This window comes from Oncorhynchus keta, chromosome 19 (assembly GCF_023373465.1).
Source record: "Oncorhynchus keta strain PuntledgeMale-10-30-2019 chromosome 19, Oket_V2, whole genome shotgun sequence".
NCBI classification, from domain to species: domain Eukaryota; kingdom Metazoa; phylum Chordata; class Actinopteri; order Salmoniformes; family Salmonidae; genus Oncorhynchus; species Oncorhynchus keta.
The window spans coordinates 23,521,883-23,548,650 of NC_068439.1; the positions used below are offsets into that span (position 1 = coordinate 23,521,883).

At 42.3% G+C, this 26,768-nt stretch overlaps 1 protein-coding gene and 1 long non-coding RNA gene across 4 annotated transcripts in view; one reads left to right on the forward strand and one right to left on the reverse strand.

Moving 5' to 3' along the window:
• The window catches only part of trps1 (trichorhinophalangeal syndrome I), a 181,082-nt gene that overhangs the window by 40,322 nt on the left and 113,992 nt on the right, over window positions 1-26,768 (reverse strand). The window lies entirely within an intron of this gene.
• Window positions 4,112-7,269, forward strand: LOC118397987 (uncharacterized). Its single transcript, XR_008070760.1, has 3 exons — window positions 4,112-4,641; window positions 6,582-6,641; window positions 6,778-7,269. It is a non-coding gene; the product is annotated as an uncharacterized LOC118397987 (long non-coding RNA).

Here is a 26,768-nt window from a genome sequence, read left to right on the forward strand (position 1 = left end):
TTACCACGAGCCCGTCCTCCCCAGTTAACGTGCCACCAACCTCCTGTGGTGCACACGATGCACACCGCAGGTTTTCCATTAGGGAAATGTGACACCGGACATTTGACTAAATTCCTCCTGAATTCTGAAGTGCACTTTGAAGTTGTTAGAATAACTGTCCACATTAACTTTTCCTTAGCCAGCAAGACGAGTGACAAACAACAAAATCACTAGTCTATGTCAATCTACTATCCCCCATAGTCGAAAAGTCTGCCTATTCTATTGGTCAGCTTGTCGAGAAAGAAATAGCCTATTCCAAACAGACCCTGGAACAAATTCATACAACCCGTAGGCCTAGATTACATTTAAAAAAAATAAACAGTAAAAAGCAATGAGTCGGATCAACAGATCAGAACGTTTCGCAAATGTTTTTGATAAAGTATTATTTCTTCACATTATAAGAGCAGCAATGCGCACAAGGCAGTAGGCTACATGCGAATGTTCGTTCCATAATGCAACTAGGAAAAAAACTGTTGTCAAAAGCTGACCGCACATGCTAGCAGTTTCATGTGACAAAATATCCATTCGAAATGTAGAAAGAAGGGAGATCTTATGTGAAACAACTAGCATGGATTGCTATTGCTAATTTGACTAGACCATTTGTCTAATGGACAATAAAAGAATGATAATATAAAACAATTGCCTCCACGGATATGGTCTGAATTTGGCCAGGCTACTTTGACGCAAGACATGCCTCATAATATGTAGTAAAACGCTCAGGTTTCAAACCATTAGGAATATGTGTTCAAAATGCATACTGCCTCCAGCTCATTGCAAAGTGCTGTGTGACGTTGATGAAGCCTGCCTTCTGTTGCTTATGTTTGCTGTTTGAGATAATGTAGCAGCAGCTCTCATGCTGTCTGACACATTTTCTGTTTAAAGGCTCCAGCGTTGTCTGGGTTTGGCTGGGGTAGGCCATCATTGTAAGTAAGAATTTGTTCTTCACTGACTTTCCTTGGTAAATAAAGGTTACATTAAAAATGTTCTTAAATAAACCAGATGCATAACGAATATATTGTACACACACGCCAATTGAATTCCAATGAATTATGCAAATGAACATATAGACCGATAAGCATGACCAGTAAAATGTATTTCCATCGACTGATATTTCCATCATTGAATAGGCAAAAAAAATCTTATTTCGCAATGCGATTTTTTTCTCTCTGACAATTGGCCGGGACCAATTTTAATAATCAAATTTTCTAAAAACAAAAATGGCCAAAACCCGGCTATTGCTGGCATACGGAAACCCTGGCAAACCATAACAAACGCCATTTTATTTTCTATTGTATTCTGTCCCCTATTGATTCTAGGTGTAATAGTCCAGAAAGGTCCATCATTTGTTAGCACCACCATAGGTGGCCAACACCAACCCTCCTGCCTGACATGGCTGTGATTGATACAGACCACACTACCTGTTATACCACTGCCCCTGTTCATGCTAACCCCATGTTTCTGGTTTAATATATCATGTGGGCTTTAAACTGACTCATCATCAACAGCATCAACTTCAGGGTAGTGATATCATCACGACAATGAGACATCATGTCAGATCTCCGGTTGGCCAATTAGAGTGTGAAGTAAATCTGGTCAATTCTGTTAGTAACACATCCGCCTCCCTTCCATGACACCAGGGTCCTTGTGGGACCAGGCTCACCCTTGTAAGGAGGGCCTGTCAAAATGGCAAAGTCAATCAATACCAGGAGCTAAAGGTCAGCTGTGCGTCTCTAAGCACCATTCAATACTTCATTATGGAAGGGGAGTGCAGTGTGATAAAGTATGGTGTCAAATCAGCCTGTAAAGTCTATTGTGCGCGAGATGCCGCTGTCGAGCAAGATGAAACATCATTGAGCAAGCAAACACAGAGCCGAGAAAGCAGAGGATGAGTCCTGCGAGTGCACAGGCAGCGTGGCTGTGCAAATTCAACTTGAGTTGCAAGTATGACTTTGAGCGAGCAGAACAACATCATCAGAACACACCCAAAATATTATTATGAGAGCAGAGATTTTCGCGGGGGTTGTGCAGAGATACCACATGACAAGGCTCAGAAGTTACTGCGCTCTCACAAATACAACACATCCCCATATGGATTTATCCTCTCACACCAAAAGATCTTGCTCTGACAACTGCAATCTTTTACTGTAATTTAATTACAGGTGAAAATTCTTGCCATTGAACTTGGTCGTCACTAGTTAACGCAGCCACAAAGTTATAATTATTATTAATTATTAATTTATCTTCTTAAAATCTGATTTAAAACCTAACCCTAACCTCACTACTAACCTTCTGCCTAACCCTAACCTTAAAATAATACAAAAAAGCAAATTTTGGTTTTCATGATTTTTTACGATAAGGACAATTTTGACTTTGTGGGTGTGTTGTCTAGTGGAAACTGGATTTTGACAGTAAAAGGCAAGGTGATGGTGGTGCTGAATTAGGGACGATGGTCGACGATAAAAAGCTAAAAAGGTTCATTTTTCAGTAGAGAACCTACCCAACCAACTAATCAACAATGATTTAAATCTTGAAACTGAAGTAGGTACAGTAGCTAGATATTTGGTCTTCTGTTATGAAATGGATTAGGCAAGCTGGGTTAGTGTCAGCTAGGAGCTAGCTAGGAAGAGTTAGCTAGCTGCTAATGTTTAACCACATATAAAAGTTACCAGTATCTTTGGTTTAACCAAGAGCATTGTAGCTCGACAACTATTTAGCTAAGTTAACCAGGGGTTAGTATGGAAGGAGGACTTGAAAGACCAGCATGACTAGGAGGGAGTGGCGGAAGATGGAGAGGTGAGAACAGACAGGGAAGGCCCTCAATGGGGAAGAGGCCCTTGATTGAGATGGGGTGAGGTCTGCCGAGGGGGAGCCAAGAGAGATCAAACTCAATAGAGAGAGACGGATGAGAGAGATAGTCTATTTGAAATACAGATTGGATTACTTTTACTCTGGCAGATTTTGTGCAGTAAAACTAAACGATAATGACCTCTAACCATCTGATCTCTCTCTCCTCCCTCTCTCCATGCAGGCCCACTTTGACTAGCTGCCTCGCTGACAGAGACAGGAGAGACAGGAGTCCACTCCGTTCCAACTTCCTCGGTTCTCCTCTACGCGCACAGCACTCTGGAGATTTCCTGCAGGTAACCATGACTTCTATCAATCACCCCCGTAACCTAATCCTTAGTGGTACTGAGAGTTCCTCTAATACAGCTTTGACGATGTATGGAGGACATGTGTCACGTTGAAAGGGTGACAGCTTATTGACTTTGACCAACTGCTGTCTATTTGGTTAGAAAGATGGTTCTATACAGAGGATGGTTCTATACTGAATATGTGCAAGTAGGTTAGGTAAGGGATGAAGTGAAAACGTATTGGATAGCTCTCCAGGACGAGGGTTAGGCATGAAATGACAGCAGGCTGTTCAATACTGAGCCATACTGACTGAAGAGTGGCGTGGATCGGTACAACTCGGCTCAGTCCCACATAGTATTTGATCACATTTTATCTAAATGATTATCCATAGTTGCCTCTTTTAAACCGCAGCGCTCTTAAAATTGACTGTTACCTTGAATGCATCACTAACTTTTCAACTCCAATTAAACTTTGTTTATGACATTTCCTATTTTTACACTCTCTCTCACTGAAGTTGTTCTCAGGAGACAGGTCAGTGTGTGTGTAGAGAACATATGTTTTACTAGGTGGAGTCAGGCTTCTACTTCATCGCACTGAACCACTACACCTGCGAGGCTGAGGACGCCAAGTTTGGACCTGTGAGTCACCTTTGACCTTAATGTAACTTTCTTCTAAGACTTTTGGGGTCATGGTGTTCCATAACTCAGCACATATGTATCCCTCCACCTTCCTCAGTGGAGTCCTGACCAGGGGTATCAAACTCCGAAATCTATGTACCTGTTGTGGGAGGAGGAGTTTATGACAGTGATGCGTCCACCCTGGATCGTGGTAAACAAACACCTAGTCTCTCTCTCTGAATGTTTGTTGCACATGATAGAGTGAACAATGGGTCTTTTACATGCAGTGTGTGTGTAGTGTAGGATATAGATGTTGTGTATATGAGTCTACTGAGTCTGTAAACCCCCTGTACTACAGGCCTGTGTTTTGTTTGCACACACTTTTCTGGTGTGATTTAGTGCAGTGTTGTGTGACATCACTCTCTCTCTCTCTCTCCTCAGATATGTGGTGCTCTCCAGACCAGTGTTGTGTGATATCCCTCTCTCTCTCTCTCTCTCTCTCTCTCTCTCTCTCTCTCTCTCTCTCTCTCTCTCTCTCTCTCTCTCTCCCCCTCTCTCTCTCTCTCTCTCTCTCTCTCTCTCTCTCTCTCTCTCTCAGCCCTTTGACACCATACTAAATCTAATTCCATCCTCTGTATTTTTCTGTCCTCTATAGATTATGCTGATGCCCCACTGTAAGAACCTGGAGATCTTCACTGGTTCTGAGCGTGGGGACGTGGCCACTAACGGTGCCTGGGACAAGTTCCAGCATTACTGACTGGAGAACAGCCAGAGCGTGGTCAAGACCCCTCCACAGACATCTGCTGCAACTTCATCTTTAGCTTGTCAGCTCTGCTGCACCAGGGAGACAAAGGTATGGCACCACACTCCCAACAGTCATGTATGATTGCTTAAACATCCTTTAACATAGTTCTGTGCTCATGAATGTGTTTCTTAATTATAGATCTAAGGTTATTAATGGCACATTAATACTAAAGAATGGCATGCATTGTACACCTTTGCTCAGTCCTACATAGTGACATCTGCCATTCCATATTGAGGCAAACATGCAACAGCTCTGAGACATTTTATTTTTTCTTGCATCTGTTTTCTGTGCCACCTTCTAAAACCTCCTCGGAGAGGACGCAAGGTTCTTCCCCTCAGACCTCCTATTGGTTTTGAAAAGGATGCGAGTAGTTGAGCTGAGATGAATTGGGACAGAGCTCATGTCATTGTTTTAGGTGGAATCTTAAACAGTTTGGTTGCTTAGCAACACAACCAAGGCGTGTGCAACTATGGGGCAAAACAGACGGGTTTGGCTTAGATTGTTGACAACATGTAAGCTATATTTCTTCTCCAATTTTTACTGAAAAAATAAATACATTTACACAATGAGCACTTGTTGTCTCTCAAATACATCATTACAGCTGTTGGTTAGCTAGCTTGCAAATTTTTAACATATTAGCATTGACATGAAATCAGTCAAAACATCTCAAAACAAGACATGGTATCAATCACAAGATGAAACAAGATGAAACGAGCCACCTACGATTCCCCACACGGCAGTTTCTTGTCATTCTTGCTAGCAATCTGGCCATCCAGAATCGCTATCGTCAGCTTCCCCACCTATGTTGAATGATACATTGTATCTGTTTTCACATATACAGTGGTTGCTCCACTAAAATATTTGAGATTTAGCTGCGCGATTTAGAGGTATTTGTGGTTTAGTACGGTACCCTGATTCACTACTTCATTGCTCCAGACCAGCGCAAGGGGGAGTTAGAGCACTGATTATGCTTTTGGGTCCCAAGGTGCTACTGTGGGTCTGTAGTACTGTAGCCTACTCCTGACCAGTTACGTTGTACAGCGCCTTAGTGGCACAGTGGTCTAAGACACTGCATTGCTGTGTTGCTATAGATGCTGGTTCAATACCTGTGTCGGTCTTGACTGGGAGATCCATGAGATCACTGTAGGTTTCTCTCCCTTTAAAAACAGAAATAAATCATTCTAAATAACTGGCTTTGTTTACAAATTAGTAACAATATCTCACCCCATGTACAAGAATGTACTTTTTCTCACTCATTTTACATGATATAAAAACTAAATCATCTCTCCAAAATATAGTTATTTTTTAAACAAAGCAACACCCACCCGCCACATTGGGTACATCAGTGCAACACTTAAGGTGCATTGCACTAATAATGCCGCTGACTAGGGAAACTTTCCCGCTGTTCTTCATGCCCGTTTGCACGTTCAAACTAAAACAATGTAACTAATACTAGCGCGGAAAATGCCCGTTAGATATGAATTTGGAGGGAAGGTATTATTAAATATTAAAGCATTAGACCTCTCACTAAAGGCATCTCTGAAAAGTTATACTTAAATCCAAATTGGATTCAACAAAAAATGACATGAAAAGCACATATTTGTAAATCCCAAACTCTAAAAGTAATTGGAAAGGTAGATACAAATTATTTGTGACATTGTGGTTACAATACAGTATGTAAAAAAACATGTAAACAACTTGCTGTGTTTTATTTACAGTAGTGATGAACAGCTGGTGGCATTTTGAAAACAGGTTTTAAAGCACTGGTAGCCCGATTAGCAGGACAATATACTTTTTATAGCCTGGCTACTGGAGGTGTGAAAGTCACACCTTTCCAGTACTCCTCACCCCGACCCAAACTCCACCCTTCAGTTACCGTTCAAAAACGAGCTGTTAAAAAAAGAAAAAGACATTGAGACCAAAGAGAACAGACGAAATGGACATAGTTTTCCTCAAGCCAGCTTCTTTCTATGTGCTACTCTTTCCAGGGTAAGGACCATAACCACGAGATGACTTTAAAATGAGCCAGAGGATCACAAAAACTAAAGGTACTTTGTATATATGTATATAGCCTATCAATGTGTAGGCATACTGTGTAATAAAATCGCTAATTAAATAAAGGTTAAATACAAAATATACAAAATAAAATGATTGTGTACTAAAGACGACAATGTGTTTTTGCAGAGCATACCACAATGCTGACAACCATCCATGCAGATCAGTGCACAAAGGGCTGGACAACAGGCCGCACCGAAAAAAACACGTTTGCCAAGTAAGCGGTTCGTTTTGCTAGATTCTTAAAATGTGTACGCAGCATTTGTGTGTTGAAGTCCCTTTTAATTCTTAATGGATCTACTGTTTCCATCATAGGCCACTGTAATCGATGGGGGCTCGGAGGGGGTTCATTCTGCTCATCTGATGAAGGAGCACACGGATCAGATTCAAACTTTGAAGACTGAGATCGAGTCATTGAAGGTAGAGCAGCAGAAAGATAAACATGATCTGATGGCAGATATATGGGAGACAGCTGATGCATTGGTCCAGATCCAGGTGGCATTGGCGGAAAATTACGGGTTGAAGAGGGCGAGGAACGAGATGGAGTCACAATCCATGCCAGGCACACCTGTGAGCTCTGGAACTCCACATCCTACAGGCAAAGTCAACATACCTGGCGGGTTCATCAGGTCATCGGTTCATCGATTCACCCTGACATTTCCATTCCTCTTCTGACAACTGAACTTGACCAACTGCTCACCAGGCACAGCAAGGGCCGTCTGGACGTTATGCTGTTCTGCTATAGCCTAATAAAAAAATGCAGGTGGTTTATATCTTCAAAATGCTTCACATGCTTTATTATCCAAATGTTAAAGCGTATACTCTACAGTACTGTATTTCTTCATCAGCATCTTTATGCTTTCGTTAATAAAATAATGATAAAAATACTCTTTCAAAATGCCAATGTTTATTTAGTTATGGATCCAAAACAAATTACTATGGGATTAAATATCACTGAATTACAGAATTATTGGAACAAAGTTGTCTCATGAAGGTAAACAAATTGTTGCTTACTGGAAAATACTCTTTCAAACACATACGTGTTTGCACCTCTAAGCCCGCGTCCCACCAAGCTGAAACTCAACCCAGGAAAGATAGAATTTGAAACTCAAAGATGCCAAGACTTGAGAGAGAGCAGCTTGAAAAATTGAGAGTGAAAACTTGACAAAGACGTGCCAATTGTTGGTGGACAATTTGATGCTTTCAAATTATATATTTTTTTACACGTTTGAACCATGTTTCTTTGTTTACGTTGTATATTTCTTGTTTCAGACATTGTTCTTTGCCCTTGCAAGCTCTTATGTGCGGCCTGTCCTCTCTGCGCTGATTTGACGTGAAAATAAAACAACTGGATGGAAGGTTAAAGAGCTGTATGTAGAGAGTGTATCCTGATTCCTGACATGAAGAGCTTTTAGCTACTGTGCGTGTGTGTGTATGTATGTTTGTGTTTGTAGGTCTACGTGACAGACAGATTCTAATAGAAATACAGTAAATATGCTGCAATTCTACTGTGATTTTATTTTATTTTACTAGGCAAGTCAGTTAAGAACAAATTCTTATTTTCAATGACGGCCTAGGAACAGTGGGTAAACTGCCTCTTCAGGGGCAGAACGACAGATTTTGTACATTGTCAGCTCGGGGATTTGAACTTGCAACCTTTCGGTTACTAGTCCAATGCTCTAACCACTAGGCTACCCTGCTGTGTATGGATGGAATCTCCACAATACTTTACCTTTTTTATTTTTGTGTAGTCACAAAGGAGCTTTCTGTTTCCAGACAAATTCACCCTAACACGATCACATTTATTTATTTTCCTACTAGAATTATCTTTGGACGATGACTAATTTTTCTGGCTATATAACCACTGGAAAAATAGGACAGTGCACTCAGCTGTAAACCATCTAGAAACTGAAGGGTAGGACTCTTTCTGCTTCTGGAAATGCTTCCATCAGCTCATGTGCAGGGAGAGGAGAGTCAGTCACTCTTCCATTGACCAGCATGTGAGCTACAATAAACCCTCACCCACAGCCTCCCAGCATGGTTTCCTCCCTCTTACTGACTTCATGCACATACACACATGCACACACAGACACAGATACAGACATAGGCACACACACAGGCACAGATACAGACATAGGCACAAACACAAACACAGATACAGACACACACGCACGTGCGTGCGTGCGTGCGTGCGTGTGTGTCTGTATCTGTGTTTGCACGCACGCACGCACGCACACACACACACACACACACACACACACACACACACACACACACACACACACACACACACACACACACACACACACACACACACACACACACACACACACACACACACACACACACACACACACACACACACACAGCTTCACTGCAGTCATATTAGGCAGAAACGAACAGGATTAGCTACGGTGGCAAGGAAAAGTATTAATATAACAAATAATCCAGCCAGTTTATACTGTGTGATGGGCTCCCTCTCTGGCAGAAGGAGCTCTCTTCTCCAAGGGCCATGCAGTGAGGCAGGAATCAGTTTGGCATATAAGCGGTAGATGTGCAAGAGGAGAGAAACAGATGTTCTACTCCTTTTCAGCGGTGACCCTCTCCACATTTGCAGCGCGACGCCACAAAACAGCCCGAAGGCCGATGTATTTGTAAAACATCCCACTAACACACGCCTTTTTTAAAAGTCTGCTGCAGCAAATCTCTCACAGAAGCACCACGACGGTCTTCAAAAGGATCGGTACCGTTGAGGTACTACAATATTATTGCAGAGGGTTGAGAGAAAGAGAGAGTGAGAGAGAGAACGATAGAAAGGAAAAAAGAGAGCGAGAGTGCATTGTAGTATCCGAGGGGAAGTAAGGGTGAGGTTTTGGCTGCCGTCCAGCATCTCCAGTTGTCTATCGTTTTATCCTCGGCAATATATTCATGCAGGTGAAAAAAAACACTGTGCCGACTCGAGGTTGAGAAAAGAACACAAGAGAGAAAAAAATATATAAACTCAGCAAATCAGACCTGGGAGTCCGCAGCAGCAGAATCCATCCTATTTAGAAAGCATTGCGTCACAGGGAGAGAGAGCTTACCAGTATCAGACAGAATAAGCCCATCCAATATTAATGTCATCTTCATTCACTCCCCACTGTAGTGGGGAAACAGCTCAACGGCAGCGACTGTAACATGTGCTCTCTCTCTCACACACACACACACACGCACTCGCACACAAACACACAAAGGTAATGATTGGTCCTGCTGGTATGCATACACCCAGCTATACACCTATACACGCAGGAGGCGATTATATAGATGTTGCACAAATACAAAATAATTTGTTACCATGCCAACCTTTCAATATAAACCCACAACAGAACACTGACCTGTCCAACCTCTTTAAAGCAGATAGCTCTACTCCCCTTGTATTCATCCTAGCATCTGAGAGTGAAAACCCTAAACCCCTTTCCTTTGTTTACTTTGCCCCTTTAATTCTGTAAAGCCCATCATGACTCATTTATGGAGATTTGTTTTTTCCTAAACAGAGCGTGTTTCCTCCTGACTCAACAAAACAAACAAATTGAGTGTGAGCTGGGGATAGTGGGGGTGTACAGGGGAGAGAGGAGTACGTGGCCCCTCTCAGCCCTCTTTAATCAGTGATCATCCTATCATCGCCCTGCGCCGCAGCCATGGAGACGGTACGCTGCTTACCAAAACGGAAACTCTAGTCGCCGTGGACAAGTGAAATCAGGCCACGGCCGGAAGTCTTAAATGTGTGTCACGGTGGGGGGCAAAGGGTTCAGATCTAACGTAATTTAGTGAGTTTACAGCGAAACAGCAGGGGAAGTGAGTGATGACTAAAGGTTATACACAAGGAGAGGCATGTAGGAATAAATATAGGCCTTATGTAGGAATAAATATAGGTCTTAGGTAAGGGCAGATGTAGGCCCTATGTAGGGCTAGTTAGAGGCCTTATGTAGGGGTAAATAGAGGTCATATTTAGGGGTAGATAGAGGTATTATGTAGGGGTAGATAGAGGTCTTATGAAGGGGTAGATAGAGGCCTTATGTAGGGCTAGATGTAGGCCTTATGCAGGGCTAGATGTAGGCCTTATGCAGGACTAGATGTAGGACTTATGTAGGGCTAGTTAGAGGCCTTATGCAGGGCTAGATAGAGGCCTTACATAGGGCTAGATGCAGGCCTTACGTAGGGGTAGATAGAGGTCTTATGTAGGGCTAGATAGAGGCCTTATGCAGGGCTAGATAGAGGCCTTACATAGGGCTAGATGCAGACCGTACGTAGGGGTAGATAGAGGTCTTATGTAGGGCTAGATAGAGGCCTTATGCAGGGCTAGATAGAGGCCGTACGTAGGGCTAGATAGAGGTCTTATGTAGGGCTAGATAGAGGACTTACGTAGGGCTAGATAGAGGCCTTATGTAGGGCTAGATAGAGGCCTTACGTAGGGCTAGATGCAGGCCTTACGTAGGGGTAGATAGAGGTCTTATGTAGGGCTAGATAGAGGCCTTATGCAGGGCTAGATAGAGGCCTTGTTTAGGGCTAGATATAGTCCTTATGTAGGGCTAGATATGGTCCTTAAGTAGGGTTAGATGTAGGCGTTACGTAGGGCTAGATATATAGGGCTAGATAAGTGAGATTCAACTTTCGGGATGTTATAGTAAAATTGTGGTAGACAACCAGAGAAAAATGCACTGTAAGCCAGTTATCCATAACGTCAAAAATAAGCATATATCTCAGCATACAACTCAGTGATGGTCACGCTTATCAATCAAAGGAGCTGAACCATTTGTTTAGATACTGACTGTCTTTCTATCTGACTGCCTGCCTGCCTGCCTGCCTGCCTGCCTGCCTGTCTGCCTGTCTGTCTGTCTGTCTGTCTGTCTGTCTGTCTGTCTGCCTGCCTGCCTGCCTGCCTGCCTGCCTGCCTGCCTGCCTGCCTGCCTGCCTGCCTGCCTGTCTGTCTGTCTGTCTGTCCGTCCGTCCGTCCGTCTGTCAGAATGGAATACACCAGCCCACCCACTTCCTCACTGTATCTCCCTCCAATCTGCCTACCGTGTGGTGCGCATTTTAGGACACAGTCAGCCACAAGCTTCAATGACGCTGTCGTAAAAGGTGCATGGTATTCCAGTCTCCTTTAATAATAATAATAATAATAATATATGCCATTTAGCAGACGCTTTTATCCAAAGCGACTTACAGTCATGTGTGCATACATTCTACGTATGGGTGGTCCCGGGAATCGAACCCACTACCCTGGCGTTATGCCTTTCTCCACCGTGGCTGCTGGTGCTGATAGTGAATGGACAGTGTTGGCTGTTGGCCATTGAATGCGGGGGCTCTTTAAAAGCCTGTTATTCTGTGTATCGCTTTCTCCTGCCAGGGCTGAACGAAGCAGAGGAAAGAAAAGGGCCCCCTTCTCTCTCTTTCTCTCCCTTGTCTAGGGAGGACTGCATCTTCCACAGGAAATGAACACAAGCCCACTTTGAAATCAGCTGCTTGCCCACGCCTGCTCTCTCTCCCCTGCTTTACATTCAGCAGGCATACACTCCACACAGAGGGAATGGGGGAGGGAGAAGGAAGAGGAGGAAGAAAGAGAAAAAGGGAGGGAAAGTGAAAGAGAGAGGAAGAGAGACAGAGAGAATGAAAGAGAAGAAAGAACAGAGGCCCCTATCTCCCTTCACCTGATTACTGAGTTTTTTTCATATTTTCAACCCCCCTCCCTTTCTATCTCCACCCCTCCATCATCCCCCTCCTCCCTCTTCTTCTCATTATCCTCCATCTCATTCTGTCTCTCTTTACCTCCTCTTTCTCTTAAACATCTGAAACATTGTTTTCAAATAATGTTATCAGAAAGTGAGAAAAACCTGAAAGCTAATCCTGTCACTGGCCAACTTAAGAAAAACAGGGAGTTTTTAACTCCCCCTGTCTTCTTGTCCTCCTCCCTTCCTCTGAACGAACAAGCGTTCCTGAGCTGGACAATAGCCAGAATCAGTAATAAAGTGCTAAGCAGAAGACAGGAAATACTGGAGAAGTCGAACAATGTTATGACAATACTTATAACTTTTACAGTCAGGGCCCCAGCTGCACATCTGTACAGCATCAGGGTCTTGCTGGCCCAGACAGGAGGAAGCAATCTTTACTCCTTGCACACAGCGCCTCCCAGCAGATGTTATCACTTTGCCAAGAATATGTTTTTTTATTGTTCCTTTTTTTAATCCAACATGAAAATAAAAAAAAACTCTACACTAAACAAAACACAAAATATATATTTATCAAAAGGGGGGGAAATTAAGTGACTCTAGTGACTATTACTTTGGGGAAGAAACGGAGGGATGGAGGAACAGTCCAATAAATGTATAATAGAAATGTAAGTGATTTAGCGTGAAGGAATCTGTGTTGGGCTGGGTTGCAGACGTCAGGCGAGGTCTCACACTCCGACAGATAGACAGACAGGAAGCCTGGTTGTCGCACGGCTGTAAAACAACATGTTGAGGGTGTGCTCAGCTCTCAACACAACACACATGTCTGCATCCCAAATGGCACCTGATTCCCTATTTAGTGCACTACTTTTGACCAGGGCCCAAAAGCGCTAATAGGGAATAGGGTGCCATTTGGTAAGCAGTCACTCCCATTCCGAAGTGACACTCAACTGGCTGGAACTTTGGAGAGGTCATCTGACATGTTTTTTTATATCAATGAAATGAGAGTATGAGACTATTTACTTCAATTAAGGTTTACTCAATTGTCATGTATTTTCCTTCTGGCTTTTTTCACCATTGGCAGCCAAATTGAATGTATTGTTAGCTACCTCAAAGAATAAGTATATTTTTTCAGCACCAATGTGGCAAATCCTTGCTTAAACTGTTGGAGTTAATCAAGCCAACACAGGTGAAACTACTGTAATATCATTGTAATATTTAAATCCCACAGTGTTACATAAGTGTCAAAACCAATTGAGCATCATTTAAGGGGTTGACTTAAATTATCGGACAAAAGGACAAAAGGTTTCACATTACTATGAAAAATAAACAAGCAATCATTGGCAGGTGCATAGGCCATACTTTAGTTGACAATGTTTGACAAAGCATGTCAAAAATGCCGCATCAGAATTTTACTTCGTTTTGGGAAAAAAGGACAAAACAGAAACCTTAATTGGAGATGATCATCTCCTAGGAACGGAGAAACAGATCTGGTTCGAGGACATCGCTCCTTTTTGGCTCACAGGGAAAGAAAATATTTAAGTCGTTCTCCTTTCTGTTCTGTGCTGTTCTATGCTGTTCTGTGATGTTCTGTATTGTTCTGTTCTGTGCGGTTCTGTGTTGTGCTGTTCTGTGCGGTTCTGTGTTGTGCTGTTCTGTGCTGTTCCGTTCTGTGCTGTTAGGTGCTGTGCTATTCATTTCTGTTCTGTCCTGTCCTGTTCTGTGCTATTCTGTTCTATGCTGTTCTGTGCTGTGCTGTTCCATGATAATGAGCTTTTATAACAAAACCCTGCCGAAATGATGTCCACACTGTAATGACGTTTTAAGGATGGTTTGTGTATCCTCTTCGAAAGCATTCCTTTTGTCACACAACAGCACACAGAGCTCTCAGCTCCAACTCCCAATCAAATCATATCGTATTAGCCCCAACTGCATAGATTATTTTTTTCTTTCTCTTATTTATCATCCAATTCAGAACAAGCTGATAGACCCGCAGATTTCAGTCCATTCTAGTTGAGCTGCCTCTCTGGCAGATTCCTGATGCAGTTGTGTTTGCAGAACAAACAGACCAAAAATCCCATTTAATTCCTGGGACATAAATAAATAAACAGGCCTTATTTCCCACAAGTCCACCTTGGCTCGCTGGCGAGTGGAGACGTGGCGGCCCGCCGTCTCTCTTCCCTACACAACATTCTCGCTTGACCTTGATCTCCCCGCTTGTCAACCAGCCATTTGACTCAGCGTACAGGCAATGATGGACTGGGCATGATCTCTAAAAGCTGAGGGCCTTGAATCAAGACAGACAAAGGTCTTCAAAGATGTAATTGACAAATGCTACACGTTTAGAAAAAAAAGTGCTTTCAGAACCTAAAATGGTTATTCGGCTGTCCCCATTAAGTGTCGGAAATTTTCAGGAAATTTTCATGGAAAGTTAAGTAATTTTGCTTAAATTCATCAAACAAGTTAGCTTATAAGAGTGAACCTTTTTTTTGTGGGAAACACATAAGGCAATTCTAGGTCTATTGGCATATTTTGGTTAAACTATCCCCAATTCAACAGAATTGCAAACCTCTGCATTTACAGTGCATTCATCCATCACATGTGCAGATGATTCTCAAGATCTTGCACACTAATGAGATGCTATTGAGCTCACACTACTACACTGTCTGAGCCAAGGACTACATGCTTTCTGGTAAATTTAGATTATAATTCTGGGTGGGGTGAATATATTTTATATCACAAACATGATATTTTGCTATCTAGTAAATAGTAGCCTACAGCAAAGTGTGTTTAAATAATTTCTCACTTGTTAACAATATCTGCTAGTTAGTTTTTGCTACCATGTGGGTTTTAGCTTGCTTGAGCCTGTTAACTGACGAGTGTTAATTCACCTGTTTCCATACATTACTCATTTTAAAACATGTATCTTACAAAGGAGTTGTTTAATCTAACTGCTTAACTATTTATCTGTACATGGAATTGCATTTGTTTTTTCCCCCTATTTTATCCCCTAATCTTTACAGGAAAAAGCCACGAGCACTATCTGATGTGTGGAGACATTTCACTGCAGCTAATGTAGAAGGAAAGCTGTGTACATTTGCAAATACAGTGCCAAATCATATGTGAATAATGCAACAAAGATGCAGAATCAGCTGGCCAAGTGCATAAAGTTCTCTCAGTGCTCATAACAAGCAACCTCTGACAAAAGTCTCTTTACTTCTATTCGAGGTGAAAATGATGAATCAGACACCTTATCGACAGCAACAACTCATGGTCTTTCTGGAATAAATGTGTATGGGAAGAGATTTCTACCCCTCAACCAGTATTCTACAAGAGCACAGACACAAGGGACAACAGACACACCAGTCTCTAAATTGCAGATGAGCTGAAGGCAGTCATAAATGACCTTGGACCACAGATGGTATTTGCACAGACAATGCTGCGACAGACAATGCTGCGAACATGAAGGCTACTTGGTCTAAAGTGGAGGAGTCTTACCCTCACATCACACCAATTGGCTGTGCAGCTCATGCATTGAATCTGCTCCTCAAGGACATCATGGCACTGAAAACAATGGATAAAATCTACAAGCGAGCAAATGAAATGGTTAGGTATGTGAAGGGTCATCAAGTTATAGCAGAAATCTACCTCACCAAGCAAAGTGAGAAGAATAAGAGCACCACATTGAAGCTGCCCAGAAACACCCGTTGGGGTGGTGTTGTCATCATGTGTGACAGCCTCCTGGAGGGGAAGGAGTCTCTCCAAGAAATGTCCATATCACAGTCTGCCGATATGGACAGCCCCATCAAGAGGTTCATCCTGGATGATTTATTTTGGGAGAGCGTTAAGCAGCCTGAAACTCATGAAACCTATAGCAGTAGCCATTGCACGGATTGAGGGAGACAATGCCATCCTGTCTGATGGTCAGACTCGGCTTGCAGATGTAAGAGAATAAATCCGTACCACCCTATCCGCTTCACTGTTGCTCCAAGCAGAGGAAACTGTAGTTCTGAAACACATCAAAAAGCGTGAAGACTTCTGCCTGAAGCCCATACACGCCGCAGCGTACATGTTGGACCCCAAGTATGCTGGCAAGAGCATCCTGTCTGGTACAGAGATCAACAAGGCCTATGGTGTCATCACTACCGTGTCTCGCCACCTTGGCCTGGATGAGGGCAAGGTTCTTGGCAGTCTGGCGAAGTACACTTCCAAGCAAGGGCTTTGGGATGGAGATGCAATATGGCAGTTGTGCCAACATATCTCATCAGCCACATGGTGGAGGGGACATTGTGGATCTGACGCTTTTTCCTCTGTTACCTCCAAATCCCACTAACATCAGCCGCCTCAGAGCGCAACTGGTTCTTGTTTGGGAACACACACAACAAAGAACACAACAGGCTGACCAATACACGGGTTGACAAATTGGTGGCTATCCAGGCAAATTTGAGGCTTTTGAGCCTGACAGCGAGTCATCCTCAACAAGGTTGGAAAGTGAGAGTGAAGATGAGGACTCAGAGTCTGATGTTCAAGAGGTGGACATTTGAGGAGGTCCAGGGAGAAGACATGGAAGTCTGAGAGGAAGACAACCAAAGCTTTAGTTTATAGACTATCATTTGGGAGATGCAGTGGATCATTGGGGATCATTCAATATTCCCTTTCTTTTGATTTTCAGTGAAATCATCCCATGTGAAGAGTCAACTCATTTAATTAAAGTTAAATTCGTAACTAAATAGTTTGTTTTATTTCTATTGGAAGGATTTAATAATTTGCAATAATGTCTACTTGAGAAGGTAACATTTTTATGTTTCTGTCTCCATATGATATGGTAAATATATCCAATGCAAAAAAACATCTACATTTAAATGGTATTAATATTAATTTGCATATATTTTCGTTAATTCCCAAATATTCCTGTTAATTTCCATATATTCCCGTTAATTCCCATGGAAAGTTTCCACCTCTGAATATTCCCCAAAATGTGCAACCCTAGTCCCCATACAGTTTCCAGTGTGTATGGCACAACTTTGGAAGAATTGGAGTCAACATGGGCCAGCATCCCTGTAGAACGCTTTCGAAACCAACTCAATATTAATGTTTTGTACACTCAGTGTATATTTCCACACTATTAGGTTGGAATAATACTAGGATGAAAATGCCCTTTTAGTGCAAGAGCTGTTTGAAATTTCAGCCTGTTTTGGTGGGATGGAGTTTTGGCCTTCCATGGTGACATCACCATGAGGTAAATTACTTAATAGACCAATAAGAAAGAGAGTTCCAAATCTCTCTGCCAATAACAGCACATTTTCAGCTTTCCCCTCCCTACTCAGACCACTCCCAGACAGTCCTTGCTAAATTCTTACCTGAGAAATTGTTCTTTGCTAAGAAGCTATTTTTGTTTATTCTAATCCATTTAAATTAAAAACAATCACAGTAAGGTACTTGTTTGTTACCCAAAAATGATTTGATACTGAGATATAAAAAAAGGCTGTATTGGACCTTTAACTTTGCCAGAGCACATTGTGATTGTACTGGAAAGTCGCAATTATACATCTAATTTCTGTGGCTGTCAGTTTAACATACACCAAAAAAACACACTTGCCTTTGCCAGAGACTCCTTCCTTTCTCTGCAAACACATGCAACGTATTGCCTGTTTTATTAAAAGCTGAACAATTTGCAGATCAATTTAAGAACAAGTGTTTCATTATGAGGGAACTCAAAGCAGACAGGCACCTCCCTGTGTTCAGGGGAGAGGCATGTCAGCCAAGGCCTGAAGTGGGGTTAAGCATGTCTGCGACAGGATCCAACTAGGGCCAAAAAAGAGGGCCTGGATTTGGACAACCCCCAGAATAAGTCTCGCTAGACGAGAGGAAGTAAGGGTGTTTAGGACACAAATATGATCGTTGTCACATAGAGATACTGGTTCAATTTCCCTTGGGATATATTAGTGGATCATTCATAACATGAACAAAGACAAAAAGCAGGAGGTACATATGGAACCATGGAGAAAATATGGAATCGTGGAGTCTATTTGACCACCACCCAGCTGCAGTGCAAGTCTACACCATTCTAGACAACTACTGAGGGTGACACGCCACACAGCTGTTTCATACATAGACTCCTAGCAACGACGCAACACAGCTGCCCACTGGAATACTCACCATAGCCACAATGGGTCTAATAAATGGCCCGGGAGATATCATGTACTGTATGGATGCATGACTAGCATAACATCTGTCATGTCTGGCCCAATCCTGATGTAGGTCTACAGATGGCATATCTTTATATATATATATTTTTTTTTAAATAAAAACACATTGAATTGATTATTTTCCCCTAATTCTACCACACCTCCCCTAATTGGAGTAAACTTATGGACAACAAAACTTATGCTTCCACTTACTACATACATTTCACAGACAGTATATTTTACATTAGTTATCTTTTGTTTGTTGTTACATTTGAGTCATGTAGAAGATGCTCTTATTTTATTTTTTAAATATTTTTTTAAACCTTTATTTAACTAGGCAAGTCAGTTAAGAACACATTCTTATTTTCAATGGCGGCCTAGGAACAGTGGGTTAACTGCCTGTTCAGGAGCAGAACGACAGATTTGTACCGTGTCAGCTCGAGGGTTTGAATTTGAAACCTTCCGGTTACTAGTCCAACGCTCTAACCACTAGGCTACCCTGTCAGTATGTACTCACTACAGAGAGACTTGTAGTGAGTACATTCATACTGGTCCCCGTTGGGAATCAGACCCACAACCCTTACATTGCAAGCACCGTGCTCTACCAACTGAGCCACACGGGACCAGCCTCCAGATACCCCCAACCCCTCCCATCTATCTATGAGGACCATCTAGCTTAGATTTCCAGCAGACATATATTTTCCACTGTGCTGTGATGTTTCACAAAAGTTCTGAAAGTTCTCATAGTTTCTACTGATTGTAAATGAAAGATAAAAAACTTTGCTAAGAGTATCATTATATTATTGATCGATTGACTTTGACTTATCAAATCACCCAGCAGTGCAATTTGCAGAGCTGGCTCCAACTAAATGTTGCATTTTTTCAGGCATTCCTGAACCTGCAACCTAAAAACAAGCTACATATTATCCCGCATATATATATATATATATATATATATATATATATATATATATATATAACATTCTATTGGTTGCAAGAATTATCATGGTATCAGTTAAACCATGTGCCATGGAATCGGTACATCAAAAATCTCCTCCAAACTATTTTGCAATTTGTATGGTGCAGCTGTCAATTTTTTGGTCCTTAAATTAAACTGGTATACTTTGTTATTTATCACAATTTTTTTTTTGCCAATTTTGCTCTTTAATGCGGGGCCAACAGAGAAGTTTCTCCCTTTTCCACTTGCTTCCTCCATTCTTAATTCTGCAATCAGTTGGTTGTAATTTTGGATAGAGCAGACATTTACATATATTTTTGTTAACTGCATGTGTGACGTAACTCCACCAGTCCTATTTATGATATAATTTACAAAGATTATACAGTTTTTAATGTCTTCCCCCATATTTTTACATTTTTTTAAAAATCGATTAGTATATTTAAGTTGAACCATAATATTTGTTCTAATATTCATTCTGTCTTTTCTGGTGGATTAAACTGAAATTAAACTTTCTATTGATGTCTGATCAGGATAAATAATATCCAACAATACATTTTTAATTCTATGCCGTATATAAATTTGATCATCACGATGTTGCAGGACTTTTTTACTTGTAGTGTTTTTGAAGTTTAAAAACTATTCTAAAGTTTGTCATTTCCACTTCTAAATTTCCCTAACGAAAAATGTTTAAACCTCTACAAAAAATGTTCACTAATTGTAATCCACATAACGATTCAAATTTCCTGTTACAGCGGGATTATTTTCATGCTGTAGCAAACTGGCTCAAAATTAAGGTCCTACATCTGTATTTGCACCAACTACGCTACAGGCAAATACATTAAGCAAGCTCTTATTATGAGTTTAAAATAAGAAAATGTTTCTCCAATGCAAATATGCATGAGGTAATGAGTGAATAAATGCATAAGGTTTTAACATTACATTTGCTGTAGCTCAGCTTTAGGAGTAGAAACAGTAATTATAGTGAATATCCTTGAGTCTACCAAAAAAAGAGCAAGTGGTGTATAATCCTATTAACTTTTACCCATCTAGCTTTGAATGTATAAGAAATAAACAGGAGCTTAAGGGGGAAAGGAGGGAAGGAGGAGCGAGGGAAAAAGAGATGTGTATTTCCATTCCGGCTTTGAGAGTTTTTCAGTGTGAGCGACTGGGCACGGCTCACATACTGTATATAAACGTGTATCATTTCTTCCCGTGATTAGAAGAGAGGGATGGTTTCACATTGAAGAGTTTAAGTCCGTTGGAGTTCCAGCTGGAAAGTGATAAGGGATGATAAAAAAAATTTGAAACATGCTTTTCCTTGTGTTTTAATCTTCTCCTTCTTGTAATGTAACACTGGCTACAGGGCTTCGCCTTGAAGCCTCTTATTTGAAACACATGTTTCTCGATGCACTCTTAAAACAGGCCTTTATCACTCCATCAATCTGGAGACACTGAGTGCATCCCAAATGGCACTCTATTCCCTATATATCACACGACTTTTGAGCAGAGCCCTCAGGGCCCAGGTCTAAAGTAGTGCATGAAATAGAGAATAGGGTGCCATTTGGGACGCAGACACGAAGGTGGGTAGGGAGGGTGGTATATGTGTGTGTGTGTGTGTGTGTGTGTGTGTGTGTGTGTGTGTGTGTGTGTGTGTGTGTGTGTGTATTCTCTGCTGTAGCCAGACCTTATTAGTTATGATAAAGTGTAAACATAGACCATACGATAGATGGAGTCTCTAATGTTATTACTGAGGTAAGGGATTAGGACTAAAGGGAAGAGAACATGATGGAGTCCAGCCTTTCATCAGCATGCTACGTCTCAAATGGTACCATAGGGCTCTGGTCAAAAGTAGTGCACTATATAGGGGTTAGGGTGCAATTTAGGACAATGTGACACCAGGACACAAGGAAAGAGACACAAGCAAGTTCCAAACTTTTCTACAGTCTATTGCTCACACACAGACACCACTTGGGTGAATATGTTAACATTGAAATGCAATCCAAAAGGTAAAAGATAATGTTTGGATAAGAGTGGGTCGAACATTAAACATCGTTTTTATAGCTTTGGGCTTGAACGTGTACAAGCACATTGATTTTGTTAAATCTATTAAGACTTTACATTGCATTAACATTTTCTATTTTGCTACCGAGAATCCAATCAAGGCTTTTGTGTGACAGTTAAAACATGTCTATTAGCGGAGAAAATAAATCATCTCTGACAAATAGGACGAAAACCTCTTTACCACAACCAGTTCTTGGTTGTTCACTCTGCATTCACACAGCCACACAGCCTGTCTACAGAAGACTGAGGCGACGTACAAGTCTGAGGGAAAACATTTTTTATCCGCCCCCTCACATTTCAATTATTCATCTATTCATTTTCACCTCAGAAACGTGTGCGGATACACATGCAGAGTGAGCTGGTCCTGTCACCACATACTGTAAGCCAGCTAGAGTAGAGTAGGAACGCCATATTATGGTATTAGTCAGAAGAGGAGATAATGAGGTTGATAACCCACACACATACACCCACCCACGCAAACACACACATTATATCTTGACTTACACTACTATGATTATGTCATGACCTCCCTTGATTGAGAAAATAACAAATGGAAAACCCCTCACATACTGCAAACCCTGGGCCTACTGTAATATAGAAAAGTCCATCTCAGTGATGAATTCAGACCCCGTTTGTGAAGGCCCCTTCACATCTCTAAGTTGCGTCCCAAAATACATCCCATAGGGCTCTGTTCATAAGTAGTGCATTATATAGAGAATAGGGTGCCATTTAGGACGCAGGCCTACTGTAAACACCTCAGGCTTACTGTTCTGGAGGAAACTGGCTATTTTTATTAGATTTTTTTCTGGGGGAAACATAAACACAGAATTCAGTGTAGGGCACAGGGCACAGTGTGTCTGGCATCAATCAGCTTGGCTCTTTGTGACTAACGGATTTTTTTGTGTGTTAATAAATTCCCCTCGAAACTTAATGTCAACTGTTTTTCAGCCGAGGGCTGGAAGAGGAGAATAGATAGGAGGGAAAAGAGAAAGAAATACAAAAAGAATGTACGATAGAGAGAGAGAAATATACTGTATGTAGACATAATGACATTTGAAATGTCTTTATTATTTTGGAACTTTTGTGAGTGTACTGTTTAATGTTCATTTTTTACTCTTTATTTCACTTTTGTGTACAATCTATTTCACTTGCTTGGACAATGTAAACATACGTTTCCCATGCCAATAAAGAGTTAGAGCTCCATGTTTCCCATGTTTTATCCATGCATAGGGCTGGTATACTAAATCCACTAAACACAGACTCATGAATCAGTCTAATGACCAGGCGGGCCTATAGCCCCCCGGAATGCACCTCAGTTACCTCAGATCCTGGACCAGTCTAACAGGTAATTAGACCCTGGATCTGTATTACTTCTCTGTTACCTCAGATCTTGGACCAGTCTAACAGGCAATTAGACCCTGGATCTATATTACTTCTCTGTTATCTCCAGTGACCACAGTGAGGCTGCCTCACAACACCCTCCCTCCGCCACTCTGACACAATCTGCCCTGTTGCCATGGCACCCACCAGAATACAAACACATGCACACACACGCACACACACATGCAAACACACACACACACAGACACGTACTTATTAAAAGGCACTCACACTGACTGATACGGTGATGGGGACAACAACAACAGCAGGAAACCCAAGCTTCCCCTCTCCCTCTGCTGTCTACATGGCCATTGTTTTAGGCCACCTGGCATCAAGCAGCTTTGTACACTGGCTGTAAAAGCCCAGACAGGAACTGAGGAACACAGGACCCGGTCAAGCAGACTGGGAGAGAAATGGGAAGAGGGGAGGAAAGGGGTGAGGGAGAGACTGGGGGAGGAGGGGGCAAGATGAGAAAGAAAGGGGGAGGAGGGTGAGGTGAGGGAGAGACTCGGGGCGGGCGGCCCAGGCAGGGTGGAAACAGCCACTGAAAAGTTTCACCACAGATGGCGATGGCAGAGAGCCTTCTGACTTAGTCAACTAGCAGTATTCTGAAAAGGGGGATTTGCCATTGATCTCTCTGTTTAAGCAAACACAGCTTTTGCATTGTAAACACATGCACACACACGCATGCATACAGGACTATGCTCACATGCAGGAAAAGATGCAAGCATACACATATGCATGCAGTCACGCACAGTCACGTACACACACAGAAACAGGCACACACACACACACACACACACACACACACACACACACACACACACACACACACACACACACACACACACACACACACACACACACACACACACACACACACACACACACACACACACACACACACACACACACACACACACACACACACACACACACACACACACACACACACACACACACACACACACACACACATACACACACACATAGGCACACAAAAACACCTGGTTTGGGAGTTGAAGGTGGTAAGTCAGTGGAGCCTGACCATGGTAGCTAGCTTGGGATGATACACAGGACAGGTAAGGTAGCAGCAGCACAGGATCTTCATAAAATTCTCCCCTACTCTCTATTCTGCAGCCAGCCGAAGCCCTGACACTTTCTAAACCCTGTTCACACATACACACACAAACAGAAACACACACCCGTCCACACACACTTCACCTGCGAGAGGATGACTCAGTGACCTACGGGGTACCAGAGGCTCATTAGAATGAATGAAAGCCCAGCCCCATCATCTCTGGATAAACTACGCCTCTCCTCTCTGCTTAAATCACACTGAGGAGGGAGAGAGAGAAGGGAAGGGAGAGAGAGAGAGAGAGAGAGAGAGAGAGAGAGAGAGAGAGAGAGAGAGAGAAGGCTTAGATGTCCAGAAGCCCAGCACCACGTAGCCTCAACCTCAGTCGCTCTGGGGCTTCACACAGCCAGACAGGGGAACGAGCAGCACTACATCATCTACATTACACTGCAATATCATTATTAAGCTGAATATATGAGCTCTTTGCTGTAGACAGACAGAGTCACTCAGTACAGGGTTGGAAGAAAAGGGACAAAACACCCATGAGACCATTGAGCAGTGTTTCCCAAACTGGGGTGCACGTTTTGGTTCCTGCCCTACCACTACACAGCTGATTCAAATAATCCAAGCTTAATGATGAGTTTGGGAAACACTGCCATGGAGGACCTGTGAAAATGTCAGGAAAGCTAACCGTGCCTTTTCAACAGGCTCAGAGCAATAGTAACTATAAGATAATAAAAATCTGCCCTTAATAAATTGGAAATTCGTAGCGGTGAAACTGCCACGTCCGATTACGACAACAAAGACGTTGCTTCAAACACGCTACTTTTCCCCTCGGATATCATTGGACATCAATGGACATCATTGGACAAAATCTAGACAAATCACATTTTATTGGTCACATACACATATTTATCAGATGTTACTGGTCACATACACATATTTATCAGATGTTATTGGTTACATACACATATTTATCAGATGTTATTGCAGGTGTAGCGATAGGCTTGTGTTCCTAGCTCCAACAGTGCAGTAATATCAAATTATTCACAACAATACACACAAATCTAAAGTAAAAGAATGGACGAGCAATGTCGGAGTGGCATTGACTAAAATACAGTAGAATAGAATACAGTATGTATATATGAAATGAGTAAAGTAGTATGTAAACAATATTAAAGTGACTAGTGTTCCATTCTTAAAGTGACCAGTGATTCCATGTCTATGTATATAGGGCAGCAGCCTCTAAGGTGCAGGGTTGAGTAACCGGGTGATAGCCGGCTAATGAGGACTATTTAACAGTCTGATGGCTTTGAGATAGAAGCTGTTTTTCAGTCTCTCTGTCCCACCTTTGATGCACCTGTACTGACCTCGTCTTCTGGATGGTTGGTGTCCTTGATGATCTTCTTGGCCTTCCTGTGACATCGGGTGGTGTAGGTGTCCTGGAGGGCAGGTAGTTTGCCCCCGGTGATGTGTTGTGCAGACCTCAATACCCTCTGGAGAACCTTGCGGTTGTGGGCGGTGCAGTTGCCGTACCAGGCAGTGATACAGCGCGACATGATGCTCTCAATTGCGCATCTGCAAATGTTTATGAGGGTCTTAGGGGCCATGGCAAATTTCTTCAGCCTCCTGAGGTTGAAGAGACACTGTTGCGCCTTCTTCACCACACTGTCTGTATGGGTGGACTATTTCAGAACGTCGGTGATGTGTACGCCGAGGAACTTGAAGCTTTTCACCTTCTCCACTGCAGTCCCGTTGATGTGGATAGGGGCGTGCTCTCTCTGCTGTTTCCTAAGCAGATGTTTTAGCAGATGTTATTCCGGGTGTAGCGAAATGCTTGCATCAAATGGACGCGCTATAGAATTGCAGAGTAAGTACTATGATTTATTTTACCACGGAGCAGAATGCAAAACAAAAATAATAACAAATGTGCATGGCCCTGTTTTTTCAAATTCACAATCAGCTTTAATATAACCCACTACTATTTTTTCATCTGATCATTGGGAGGGTAATGACACAAGAAAGTGTTGTTAATATAGTATGCCTTCCAAATGCCCCACTACTCTCTATATAGTGCACTACTACTCATAAGGCTCTGGTCAATAGTAGTGCACTATATAGGGAATAGGATACAATTTGAGATGCAACCATAGAGAAAATAGATCTGTTTTGCATGGTTTTTCTAAGTATTCTGGATGGACTGTTCTTCCTGGGAGATGAGTGCAGGGTGGGCATGCAGGAGATGGTCCAGTGGTGCTGATCCCTCCCCTCTCTAACGATGAGGTTAAACATAAGACCTGGTTGAGGATGGCTCTCCTCTCCCTGTTCCCCCTGGCCTGCTCAGCTCAGTGCAGCTCAGGAGAAGCTCCGGTTGGTCAGCATGCAGCTTATTGTTTCCTGCTTCATTTGCCACGGGGCCAATTAACTCAGGATCCTAGCAAAACACACACACACAAAGTGCACGTACACACACATATAGATACATACAAAAATAAACACACACATAAACATACAAATTAACAAATAAGGCCTTGGCTTTGAAACAAACACACCTTCACAGCAGCCAATCAGCAGGCAGCTTGTGGGGTGAGATTGTGACTGTCAACTCAGCTACGCCTCCGTTCCCCAACACCTTGGCACGCATGTGGGCTACTTTCCATTCAGGAGTTACCTAACGTGCTAAAACCCTAACAGTAAACAGCTTGCTGTTATTGAGAACTGTGTTTGTTTCCAAAACTCTGTCCTCCAGT